Consider the following 13,948-nt stretch of genomic DNA (forward strand, 5'->3'; position numbering starts at 1 on the left):
TTTCAAGGTTAACATATGAATATGAGTGTGCTAGTGTGACATTTTGGGGATCGCTGTCCATGCAGCCAGAGAGCACAGTCTCACACCAGGTAAACAGAGCAGCTTGGGCTATGGCAGGAGTTAATATATCATAAAACATAAGAATTATGCCAAAGTACGAGAAGATTAAACTATGTCAGGACACAAATCCTGTATCCTTTTGTAAAATGGCTGTATTTTATTATCACAGGGGTTTCTGGTACAGTAATGGCTACACAGCAAATTCCTTTTCTAAGCAGCAGTTTGGTTCATGTGTTTACATGACATCTGTGGTGAAGAGAAATCAAGTTACTAGTGTTTTTTTACCAACAGCAAGTCTTGGTTTTTGCACCTGAAATATTCAGTAACTGTATTTTATTCATTATCTAACCAGGTTCCAAAATTTCATGAATTTTTCTCTAAGGGAAGATACTAGGCACAGCAAGATTTGTGAGGAAAAAAACGATAGGTCACTCTATAAAAGCAAACCAGCTGTCAAGGTTTTGCTTGTTCCCTTAATAGGTAGCTGTGGAAAAGCATTGTTTGGATAGAATGATTGCAAATCTGGGATTGTGGCATTACGTGATGTGCACAGGAGGAAAATAAGGAAATGGAAGGCTTAATTTAAAGGAAAAAATTTAATTTAAAGGAAAACCCATTGGAGAGAGAGAGAGAGTGAGCTGAAGAGCAGTAATGAGAGCCCTGCTCCTGCCTGCAGTCAGGGCCAGGTAGAAGACGCAGGCTGGACACGGACTAAGGAGGATCGGTCCTTGCTGAGCCTAAATATAATTTTCTGACATACCGGGCACAAAGATGCATGAGCAGCAGGCACCTGCCGATGACGCTGGGTGCTTAAAGCACAGGACGTCAGGCATCGATGGCGCTGTGGCCCCCCGCCGGGAAAAGCCTACGGGGTGGGTGCAGGCAGCCTCTGGCTCCCGGGAGAGGCAGGCTGGGTTTGCTGGCACAGGGACAGATCTGCAGTGCCCAGGTTTGGCCTGGATGGCAACCCCCTCGCTTATAGCCTGCAGAGAAGCTCTGGTCCCTCGTTGCCCGTGCACACGGATGTGTCCTTGAGCGGCACTCAAGACTCTTATGGCAGCAGTCCCCAGGGCTCCAGGGGGCTTGTAGCAATTTATAGTAGCTAGGATTCATCCCCTTGTATTTTAAATCCCGCAACAGAGAACAAAAATTCGGCAAGATGATAAACCTGTTAGTGTGAGTTGAACACAGTTGTTCTGCTGACCTTAATGGCATATTCACACGCTTGCATCAAGGCGTGCCCTGAAGTACGTTGCTGAATCAGCTTTTATGCGTGTACCAAAATATAACAATGATTTCTGCAATCAAGGCCAGTGCCAAGCTCTGGTACATCCCTGCCTAGAGTCAAGATATTAGACCATTGCTGCTGTGTGTAGTAGCTGGCATTGCAGCTCCTCTTCCCAGGCCTGCTGAAGATGATGAGCAGGAAGCATCCACACAAATTGGCTCATGCCGCTTCTTTAATAATTCATGTATTTTTGCTCTCTTCTATAGTTAATGAACCTCCCCCACTCTCACCCTCATTCTCTCTCCCTCTCCCATTTAGTCAGTTTGTTGTGGTTTCATGTATCTAATCCATCTGTCACTCGATTATAGCTATCGAGCACCTGTTATGGATTTCTAGAGTTTCATTCAAGCTGTTGACAAGTTATTCACAAATTGGCCCTTGTCACACTGTCATCGTGTGGAGTGCACTTTAGTGAATTCTTTTGGGTACACAAAATAATGAACAGAAGACAGCAAGGCTTGTGAATTAAGCAGTTTCTTGTCCCCAATATTTAAAGAACCATTAACAGATTGGAAGTTTCTTGTTGGTGATATATTTTTCAAGCCCTTTTCTTAAAATATTTTGTCTTCTCCATCCAGACCCTTTTGCATGAATAATCACAACACAACTTGCTTGAGTTGTCCGGGCAAGCTATGTTGACAATGACGCCTTATTTTATACAGTCTATGTTGCAGCTGTGACAAGTTGATCGTTGCTTCCTCTGCACAATCCTCCTTGCCTACGCTGCTTTGGTACTAAAGGGAAAGCTGAGGGCTGGCTGGCTGGCTGGCTGCCCCTCATTAGATGCAAAACTCTTCTCCTCGGGTGGTTATTTGTTTTATTCTGCCCTGGAGGACACCAGGCAGAAATCAGGTATTGGAGGCAAAGGTAACTATCCAAGAGCGAAGCATCTCCTGAACAAAGCCTTAAGAAAAGTTAAGGTTAAAAGCAGGTTCAGCTATGTCTTGAAAAATTCTCACTTTCCTAACAAAATTTCAAAAATCTCAGTATCAGAAGGTCTAGAAATAAACAGTTTTTCACCCAGTTTTTACCGCTGCTTCCATACAGTTTTTGCTTACTCCTTACTCCTTAGACTTTTGTCCTGCACTGTTCACGTACCTCTTAGCTTCTGTCTGTGCTCTGCTGTCATTCCCAAAATGCTCTTGACATTACAAACAGTTTTTGAGTGTGTAGTAAGGACCTTGAAAGTAATGTGGTACCAGGATAACATAAGCTAAAAGAGAATTCTAAAATATTCTCACAGTGCAGCGTGTTAGTGGTGTAGAAGAATTTGCATTTGCAAATAAAGGCAGAATGATTGATCTGTTTGCAGCTACGAAGTGAGTTATTTATGTGCAACTTGGCTTGAAACAAGCAAATGTACTGCATGCATATCTGTATATTTAAATCTATTTTGCATCAATAAACATATGCACACTTTTCTAGGGAAATCTACAAATCCTTTGAATAAGATTCCAGGGCTTCAGTGTTTCAATCTTTGAAAAGGGTTGGGTTTTTTTTCCAAATTCGAAAGGACAAAAACTAAAATTTAGCAATTGCCTTTTCCAGATGGAGTGCTAACATAGCACTAGAAAATTATCTGGCAATTGCAAAGGGGCTAAATTACTTCTGATCACTTATTAATTTCTTACTGTTTAAGGGTTTGATGATGTAAGATACATTTCCCTTTGCGGTTTCATAGGGAGAAATCCAGCTGATCTGATCATTGCTCTGATAAACCAATAGGTGGCAGGACTTCAAAGCAAACTGTGAAATAATAAAGCCATGTTCCATTAGAACGAAGCTTAAAACAGAAAGTGCAGCTGTCTCAATAATTAATAGCTTAACAGTTAACTCAGAAGAAGTTCTTTTTAAACTTCTTTGAATATATTTATAATTATTCAATGTTCAATCTGTGAACTGCAGTTCAGATACTCACAAAAACTTCCTTCCAATTAAAAAAACCAAAGTTTCAAGGGAGTTATGGGCTAAGTTTGTAAGGACATTTAGGTATTAGAGGATGCTGATAGGCACTCATGATTTTTTAAAGCATGTAAGATTCAAATTCACGGAAATACTTGGATACCTAAATGTTTAGTTACTTATGCTGATATGATACTGATCACCTTTAGGGATCTCAGCATAAATAGGTTATGATAATAAATCCCATTTTCAAAAACAATTCATTTCCTTCGAGCCAGATCATAAGACCAAGTTAAGCACCTGAAGAGGCTTCACTGGGAGTTTTAAAACCACATCACAGTGAAACCATCAGTGCAAATCAGTAATAATACCTTCCCACCTGCTGCTATCCGACACATTCAGATCAGCCTAATCACAACTTCAGCACCACAGTAATGAGCTGCTCCGAGCCCTGCCTCAGACGGAGGTCCTGCAAGCCCTGACATGGGGGTTTTATCCTGGGCACCAAAACAGTCCTTTCATCAGCGTCTTACCCATCCAGCATTTTCCTCAGCATGCTTGAGGCACGCTCTCTCCCAGGACCACAGGCAGAAAAATAAATACAGGCCACCTCTAGATGGAAGGAAAGCCCAACTCCAGCCTATGTGATGGCTGAGGGATAATAAGAATAATAGAATAAGCTCAGCAGAGATGGCCTTCAAGACAGGCAGAGGATTTGACAACTAGGGCACATGCTGCTTAAGTAGTTGTCTTGGCTGCAGTGCCTGCATCCAGCAGAGAGCTCGCAGCCAAGGATCCTGAGCGAGGGGAGCCACCTCTAAACTGGCACCACATCAGTTGCTTAGACACATAAGCTCCATTCTTCAGTCTTGCACTATTGGCTAATTTAGGCAGCTCCCTGCTCAGCTGTTTGCCTTAAAAAGCTGAAAATCCCTTTCTTACGAGCTTAACAATTCCCGTGTAGGGATCCCAAGCTGCAAACAGGCACTCAAGTTGGTGCTGAAATTCCAAGCTGCGAGCGGCCGAGGAGTTGTGTTGTGCTCCTCTGCCAAACAACGCTGAAAACCATCTAAATAAATCCCTTCAAATCCTAAATCTTGCTGGCTGTGAGGAAACTAGGCTAGGCGGACTTAAATCACTTTTGAAAATGATGTAGGATCCTAAGTCACTTATCTTTGAAAAATTTACCCTTAAAAGGGGGATGCTGGAAAGTGATTTCCTTCCGAAGTACCACTGTTAACTTTGTGAAATTATTCCTGAAGTGTGCATGAATAAAAATTATTCATAGAAATAAGAGTATCACCATCTGTCTAAATAAAAAGGAAGCATAAAACAGGCCCAAAACCATATTGGTGTTTGGGCTTTTCCAATGAATCCCTTTAAAATGAATAGGTTTTCATCAGCTTTAGAAAAAAACATGGTGTGTTCCTTCTAATTTTTTTTTAACATATAAACCCCATATATTTTCTAAGTATCTCTGATGGGTGGTCTGGGCATTTGATTAAAGGATCCTGGTAATGAGGATATCTCGGCCCTTTAAATTGTTTTCTTGGGTGATGACAAAAAGAAGTATCAGGTGTTTTATAACTGCTGAAGTATTTTACTGTAAGAACACTCCCAAAACCCCAAGTCTTATTTGTGTATGAAAAAATAATAAAGGTTTATAAAAATGATATGTTTTACCTCCATTTCGGGTGGTGCTAGTGTTTTGTCTTCAATGATGCATTCCTTCTTACTCTGAAATGATTCAAGGAGTGAATAGCTTTCAGGAAAGGAAGTGAGTATCATCCTCAGAAGTAGCTGTTGAAGATCATTGACGGAGCTGGATAAATTTGGACCAGATTCAGGTGTTACTTACAACCACTGGAAAATCAGCACAACTCTCATTTTTGTACATGCTTCTGGTGTTACTGCATTTCCATAAGATGCACCTGTGGTGGGATATGATGCTCGGAAGAACATCTTGTCTTAGTATTGCTTAGTTGCCTGCTCTCTTGAGCAAAAGCAGCCTTTACATATCTACTCACTTCCTTTAAATGCCTTTCTTAGCAGCTCTCAAACATTTTAAAACCTGGCGTTTTTCTTTACTAATTTGGGCTCCTTTTATGGTCGCGTATGTGAATATCCCACATGTATTGTCATCTCTAGCGTGCCCCAAACTCTACATTCCAACCTCCACCTCACATCCCACTTTCATGGTGTCTATTCCCCTTAAAGATCATTTTTGACACTTTAGGAAAGCCACCACTGCCAAAGCGATGTGCCCCATTCTCTCCTGCAGCCCACGTGGCAACCCAAGGCGAATCTGTGAGAAGGCTGGTAGTACAGATTAGGGGGGCAAAGTGAGCCAAGACAAAAAAACCAAAATTTTTCTTAGATCTTCTCCTGCTCTTGAGAGGAAGATTTATTGAGTCTTTCCTTATATCACCGCTTTAAGCACTATTGGTCTAAGTTGCTGTCTCTTTGAGCCATACAGGCAGTCGTGGGGCTGAGGTGGCTTTGTGGCAGGCAGTTGTGCTATTTCCTCCACTTGACAAGTATAATCTCCTGCCATGCCTTGTTCCATTTGCTTCTCTTGTTGCTGAAGAGATGCTCGGTCTCGTAAAAGCTGACAAGCGCTGAGAAATTCTGTGTACTCTTTCTTTTACAAAGCCTGTGCATGTAGATCTCTGAAGGCATACAGTAGATGTTTGACTTTGCGTAGAACAAAGGCTTCCAAATTCATTGTTAGGGAATACCTGTGGGGGAAAAAAAATCCCAACAAAACCCATCCTACTTGCCTTTTGACATGTACTACAAAAAGACTGAGTTAGTGAAAAATAGCTTATGCTTACAAAATAAAAATGTGCTGTATCAGCTTTTTTCTTTGGGGATTAGCAAAGAGAAAATTGATTTATTTTTGGTGACATTTCCTCCCCTGGGCCCAGAGAAAACCAAAACTCCAGATTATGACCATGTAAGGCTTTTTAAAAATGTGTAAATGTGTAAATATCTTTTTCTTATTTAATATTGCTAAATTTAAAGCTTGCCTTAACTAATTGCTAAGTCTTACATGTGGACTACTTGCTCATAAGTGTCTATAAAGATATTAAAAATCTTATTAGCATTTAAATGAACATTGAAATAACTGTTTGCTATGGTGCTTATTCTACCATCTTTCATTCAGCTACCAACCACAGACTTAGACGGAGAGGTTCATAGTAATGCAAAAATGTAGCAGCTAAGGACTAGAACTATTTCTATGCAGATGACAGGGTGGATCACTGCTTGCAAGCATATGTATGTGTGTATATATATATATGTATATATTAGTTGAGCAACTATCATATATATATATAAGTTATGGCAGTTTAATAGCTTTAGATATAAATATAAATATATATATATCATTGTAGATATAAACAAAAGTTGCTTTTGACTAGCACTGTACCTTAGACAGGTACCAATAGTTGCACAAACAGGACCAAGTCAGAACAGTGCCCGTTCTGCACAAGGGTCTATAAACAACATCAAAACCCACACGAGTGATGAATCAGGCTTGTCAGATGAATTTTGACTCATAGGCCATGTATGCAAGAGGACAAGGGCATTTTTGTAATAAAAATTTTGTGTCATTTAAAGCCACTATATAAAATATTTATTCTAACTAGTTCAGTTGCATAAGAACACAACATTAAAATCAGTCAGGTAATGGTAAGATTCTCTTTCAATGACTTCTCATCTCAAAACGCTGCATTTCTGAATAAATCCATTTGCAAAAGGCTTTCACTGTATGTACGCATTGACCTTTCAGCAAACACAGGGTGAGTTGCCCTTAAAGGTTTTTTAGGACATTATTGGTGAGTGCAATTTTTTTGCTTAAATTTTCATGCTACTTTGCTTTTGACTATGCACCAGGGATATTTTTAGATTATTGATGACTGCACCATCTGGCTGTATTCTATTAATACCAATATAACTGAGTTTTGCAAACTCTTTCTCCTTCAGTTCAAAGCCTCAGGCAACGTATCCTTCCACAGTTAAGCAGGTACTCTAGAGTGAAAGACCTTGATTGCATTAAACACAGAAAGTATTTGCTTGTGTTTTCAGCAGTATTTCTACCTGTACTTTCTGACAATTGGGAATATGAGACTTCAAAGTAAGGTTCGGAAACAGATTTCAAGGTTAATGATCTCATATCTTCGACTTATGAATCCATCTGGATTTTGCTGAACGCAGAAACTTGATGGTTGGGGGTTTGGTGGTGGTGTCACAGTCCAAAGACACACTGAAGGACCTTGCCCAGTATGAGAAGCTGCAAGAGGGCCCTCACCAAGGGAGCGGAAGTTCAACGTCAGATTTGTCAGTCCAGTGGCGGAGTTGGACATGGAGAAATTCCCCATTTTTCTGAGTGTGGAAGAATTTCTGCTTGGCCTTTAATAGGTTGATCAGAAAGCAGTGCAGAGAGTCTGGTTTGGGTTTTTTTAAAACTCTTCTCCTCATGGTTTCCAGCCACCACCTTAAGAGAAGGATTCAAATATTTCAGTGCTCACTGCTTTTCTTTCAACACCGGCTTTGACTAACCCGCCTATTTGGTTTTTAAATTCTGGCTATGTTACATGTTATTTCCAGTGCTACCATTATTTTTAAAAAAAGCCATAGTAATTCACAGAATTCACAAGAAACATGGATGAAACTCTTGACAACCTAGTTACACTGAATGCTGTACTTTGTTTTCACTGGTAATAATGTAACTGTTTAACCATAATTTTATAATCCTTAGAACTGTGATGTTTTCCTGACTTTTTTCTGAGAGTTAATCCTTGAAAGGAAAAATTTGTTGACACAGGCGTTTTGATACTACAGTGCTGAGTATCCACGAACCTAAAAACAAAAGCTAGTTATAGAGGTAGAGAAAGCGAACTGCAAATAGTGAATGTCCTGCTTCTGCCGCAAAGCATATCCTAAGGAATATTTTAAAAAAATGAATATGCAAAAAACCCCAACAGAATTGCTTGTGGGAAATTTATTAAGAGAGAAAAGGATGAATTAAAACTTTTCAAAAGTGCCATGAATGATTCGTCAAGCTCAACTCAGAACAAAAAAAAACATTGTAGTGGTATTATGTCACCTGTATATATGCATGTGTGTTAAGATATATAGACAGATAGATAGCAACCCTTTTTAGGGGGGTGACAACAGGACTTGAAACAAAGATATTTCTGCTGTGTGAGCTGCAGAACAAAGTCCATTATCTGGGAACAGGAGCAGGGCTTTACCAACTTTTATTCAGACACAATGGAGAAACAGTTGGCTAAAAACATAGTATACTATCTTTGTGTTGGTTATAAGCCCCTGACTATAATTCTTATGGAAATTATTTTTATCTTCCCCAAAGGGAAAATGTTTTGGAAACTCCCTGTGGGTTTCTCAGACTGTTGGTTCATTACATGGATTACTCCTGCAGTGTTTTGGGCTCCCACACTCTGAACTGAGTTGTGATGCTATATCTCTCTGCATTTTTTTGCTTTGCTGCCTTTTTCTTTCTCCAACCCACATTTTTCCCCACCGGGAAGTAAATTGTTTCATATTTTTCATTTGAAGCTAAGGCTCCTTAAATGACTTCCATTGAGTTTTCCAAATCAGGTTCCATTAGCAGAACAAAAATGAAAACAATTCCTGCTGTGGTGAGCCTTAAGAAATGGGTTGTGTAATGAACCAAGACAATGGGTGATTGACAGTCAAGAATTTATTTGGCTTTAGCCCATTTAACGAAGCCAGGATACATATGAAAAAAACTCACTAACGAATAGATTCCCATGTCTTTCCTAATGTCAGCAAACAGTCAACCTTATATACTCAGGTTTAAAGACTTTGATAGTATGTGTCCCTGACAATGAAAAAACACGGTTAATATTCTTTCTTGGGGTTAAAGAAGCAAAATTAACTTCAGAGCTACTATTGCCTGCGCTGTGATTTTGAACTAGGGCACAAGCAATAATGGGATGTGGAAAGAGCTAATATGGATATTGCAAAAAGCACAAGGGATCACAGACTGCTAGAATACTATTATAATAGCAGAACAGCAGAATACCAGGAAGAGTAGAGATGTCCAAGAATTTCTTGGGAAAAAAAGTGGCATGGTGCCAGCTGGGCTCTTTAGTGCTGGCTCTCCTACCAGCACTTCGGGACACCAGTGGGGTCCTGCAGAGCCACTTTTGCACAGGGCTCCCGCAGCAGCTGACACTTTATCTTCAGGGGTAGACTGACAGGCGCTGTTGAAGCATGGCACTTGCACAAGGAGCAAGTTCAAACCATGCACTGCCCTGAAGAGAAGAATCCTCCCAGAACATGTGTCATGATGGACTGCAGTGCAGACCAAAGGCTCTTCAGGAACTGGGCTTGATCCAGTGGGAATTAGGTAGTTTGATGCACCTCATTCTATTAGCTCTAGCATATCTGCAGTGACAGCAGACTGGCTGGCTCTACAGGGAGCTGCTTTGATGTGTCTGCACAGGGTTCCCTACAGCACTAGCAAGGAACCCACCTCGTTCTGCCTGTCTTCCTTGGATGTTCACGCTCCCAGATCTGCAATGCTGTAAAGCACAAGGAGAAATACTAATTCTGTGAGTTATCAGCACGGGTCTGCTGCAGCCAGAGATTAAACCTTGCTGGACCACGTGCCTAAATGATGCCATGTGAAATGGTGAGTACACCTTGTCACTGTGCTGCTTATCACCGAAATGTTTTGGGAATCTCACTGCAAATGTTCTGGGGTACCTAAAGTAACCATTTTGAACAGATCTGACTTCTTAGATAAAAGGTTGCCATTTTCTGAAAGTCTGTCTTCAACGTGCCTCAAATAGTCACTTAAAACCTGGGGTGGCAATGACTACTAGATGACACTGAAAAGTGTGGTCTGGGCTTTATGAAATGCCACAGCCCTTTTAACTAACAAATGATCTATTAAAACGATGATCATCCAGAATATGGTGTACGGGATTTTAAAGTATTTGATAATTTTTTAATCAAATGAGAATATAGTATTGCAAGTGGATATTAACGTTTGAATAAGAAAGGAACAAGAAGGTTCACACTCAGTACCAAATCAATTATACTATCCCGCAAAATGTTCCCATGGGATCTTAGAGTATGGTATTGTACATCCGCTTAGCTTTTCTAGGCAGTGAACACTTGCAACTGCCACAGATTTAGGGAAAGCAGGAAGCCTGCAGCATTTCACGTAACAGGCCCTTTCATTTGCATTTTTTCCACCTTAAAGTGTCAGCCATTATCTGCCGTGTTTTGTGTGCTGGTTACTGGATTCCTCAAGTTCCACCTCAAAATCTGGAGAGGTTCAGATCTTAGCATTTAAAGTCAGCCGTTAATTACCTCACAGGCAAGGAGGAGTGAAGTCTGATCAGCACTGAAAATTACCTGTTTTCACCTTTTCAGTAATTTTTTATTTTAGAGTAAGAAGTCTTTTTCAAGCCTCATCCTGCATGTTTTTTGACGAAGGCAAGATGAAAACATTCTGACTTGGGGAAAAACCAATGAAGTTGTTATGCCGTGAGCTGGTATGGAGGAAAATTGCGCTTTCTGGTTGGTCCTGCGACGCATTTTGTGTTGATAGCACTTTTGGATATCTCTAGTCTGGACAGTTGGCACACAATGTCTCTACCTTGAAAAAACAAGTCTTCTCCTCCCTCTCCATTGTCCTTCAAAGTACTACTAGGATGGGTTGATGAAAAATTGGATAATCTTTAATAAAATAGAAGTATTGCCACAGAAGCCTATGCTATGGATAGCAACACATGTTCTTCTCAGTCTTAAAGAAAGCTGCAGCACTTACTTCTCAGCCACCTATGCTAGTTTGATAGAAACCAGGATCAGCAATCAAAAGTACGATTGCAAAAGGAAAAGATTTGGGCACCACCAACCTAGGTTATTGAAACACTTATTTTTTCCCTAATAATTTTTTTTTTACATAAATTTTAAACTCAGCCTCAGAATCTTCTAATTTGGTAGCTGACTACTGTAAGAGAGAATATTAATGAGTGTTCATATTTATAAAGTTTTGAATTAATGCTTTGTGGGGAGCCATAAACCAAGCATGTTTCCACTTCCTACTTGTGGTGCGTCTTGGGGGATGCAGGAGGGCATTAGTTTTTTTCAAGTGCTAATAATTCCCACTTTTCTCATTGCCAGGGTTAACTGATGTTGCAAGATGTGCTCATACAGCCCTTGTTCACCACAACTGTATTTTATTCAGATCACTGGAATACTAGAGCTTTTCACAGGGAGCTAATCCACAATCCAATAGCACTATTGGAAAACGTTTGATAAGCAGCCCTTCTCTTCCTTTGCTCCATTTCATTTCTCTGGGCTTCATATGTAATTCCTTTGTGTCTAATTGTCCTTTAAAAATTTACAACCATATTGATTTTTCGAAGAAGCTGGGCAACTGTAACAGATAGAGAGTCTCCAGCATAAATTATGGACGGATTAAGCTGTAATTGAAAGGAAAGCCTAACCAACAGGGAGGAAATTATTGTTAGCCCAATGTATCTCGACCACCTCAATCACTCTGATATACAGCTGCCACCTGCAGCAGGACTGGAGGAAAAAGGTTTTATCCTGAGCATGTAATGCTAGAGGAGGGGATGGTCCCCTGTAAAGGATGTGTGGGGCTGTTACCTACAGAGATGCTCTGACCTCTAAGCTTTAGCATGGCTTTTACCACTTCCTCCCATTTGCTATAGCTGGTTTTGTGGGGACATCTCACAAGCAAGACTTTCTGAAAAACCCAGTCAGGCTGGCAGACTCAGGGTAAAGTGAAGTTAAACTTAATTTTTGGATCTTAACAATATTCTGGGCAGAGACACACTGAATTGCACAATTAAAAGCATTTCTGGTGACTAGAAACAGAGCTCTAGTTGCCTTGAAAACTTCTAAGTCAAACAGGGTTGCAGCTGTCAAACATAAATATCTCCAGGATTAGGGAGAACTATTTTAGGTCTCAATTTGGGATTTAGGAATCCTTCATTCTAGCCAAGTCCTTCTGGAGGATTTTCTAAACTATAGCAGGTATTTATTTCAACTAATTACAGACAATCTGTTCTGGAGCAAATGAGTATTAGTACAGGACTGAAATGTAATAGAAGACACATCTGAGTGTCTGTGAAACATTCCCACTTCCAAAAAACATCGGAATTTTTTTGCCATTATTTTAAAACGAACCTGAAGTCATCTGATAATATAAGTAGCCCTTCCCCAAACCTTCAAAAGCCATGAACAACTGACTTCTGGCTCTCAGCATCTTGTCTTTTTTGGGAATTTTCTATGATTCTTTTTCTGCTGATAAAGATCCGCTCACCAAATGAAAACAGGGGACTGAGAGTGCCCCTGTTTCAAGTGGCTAGAGCAATCATGTGCATCCTGCAAATTTCAGGTTGCAGCACAGGATCTATAAAAAGCCCATCCAACGGATATGAAGGAGTTAGCCTAATCTGGGAGTGTTAGCCACATCACGACTGGTGCTTCTCTGCAGGTGTGTTTGGATACAAACTGCTAATATTTTTAAAGTCTCCGCTCCACAAAGTTAGAAAAAATGATTGTGATGAAAATAAAAAGCCTAAAATACCACTTGTTCTTGAAAAAATCTATTGGAAATTAATTTTATACCACTGAAATAATTTATACCAAGGTAAACACAAACTAAGGAAAGAGGTCTAAAACCAAACTATAGACTAGTGTTTTATTAGTCTTGTATTTGTAGTGTGCATATTACATGAAATGTCAAAAAATTATTGAAGATAACAGTTGACTAAAGCAGCCTAATAAAACTTCAGGACTAAATTTTAAGGAATCTTCACAAATCTCATCAGATTGTATATCTTAATGCATTACATAAAATCTTCTTCAGCTTAGATCATTTACAAGCACAAATAACTACTTCGAAGGAAGTGAAGCATGACGTTTAAAGCACCAGATCTAGGAACACTATTAATTGTTTCTTCAGGCAGGCTGGTACTAAAGGCTTCTAATCATCCTTAGGATAACAGTGTACCACAGACTGAAACAAGCAGTGATAAAATATGCACTCTTGTGTTGATGATGAGATATAATGTAGTACTTGGAGAAAAAAAGTTAACACACCAATGTGGGATGAGAAATATGGTGAAATGGGGATAGACGTTGATTTATTACTCACAAACAGAAATTAGTAAAATTAAAGCTATAAAGTATGCCCATTAGTTACCTTCTATGTTCTTTGTAATGTTCTCCACAGCCAGGAATGAACTTTTTAAGTGTCATATAAAGATTATCTATCCGACATAAAACACTGAAACGTAAACAACAATCTTCATTTTCCTGTCCAACTTTCATCCTGAATTTCTTCTCTTTAGTAAACTAAATAGACACTGAGTTATTCTGCTATAAGGGGATAAAAAGTTTTTGTTTCAAAATAGAAATTTTGACATAACTATCATGCTGTTAACGCTAGGCCATGGTATATTTAGTTTACTTTGTTCAATGAAAGGTGTATCCGCATCAGAAGTACAATGCCAATAAACTAAGAACACTCACATTAGAGCAGCCAAGGATGGATAAAAACACATTTTACCACCAGAAAGGAGAATTTCCTCAACGTTCCTTGGCTGATCTGCAAAGTCCTTCATCCAAAGTTGCATAAAAGTTGTCATCTTACCTTTAATA

At 39.7% G+C, this 13,948-nt stretch overlaps 1 long non-coding RNA gene across 1 annotated transcript in view; it reads right to left on the reverse strand.

Annotated features, from left to right (window-relative positions):
• Positions 1-6,847: 6,847 nt before the first annotated feature.
• LOC142078781 (uncharacterized) overlaps positions 6,848-13,948 on the reverse strand; it is a 46,503-nt gene continuing 39,402 nt past the window's right edge. Inside the window, exons 6-7 of the long non-coding RNA XR_012672347.1 lie at positions 13,491-13,574; positions 6,848-7,748 (exon numbers count right to left, since the gene is read on the reverse strand). This is a non-coding gene — a long non-coding RNA (uncharacterized LOC142078781). The remainder of the gene's footprint in view (positions 7,749-13,490; positions 13,575-13,948) is intronic.

The sequence above is a fragment of the Calonectris borealis genome, chromosome 2, assembly GCF_964195595.1.
Source record: "Calonectris borealis chromosome 2, bCalBor7.hap1.2, whole genome shotgun sequence".
NCBI lineage: Eukaryota > Metazoa > Chordata > Aves > Procellariiformes > Procellariidae > Calonectris > Calonectris borealis.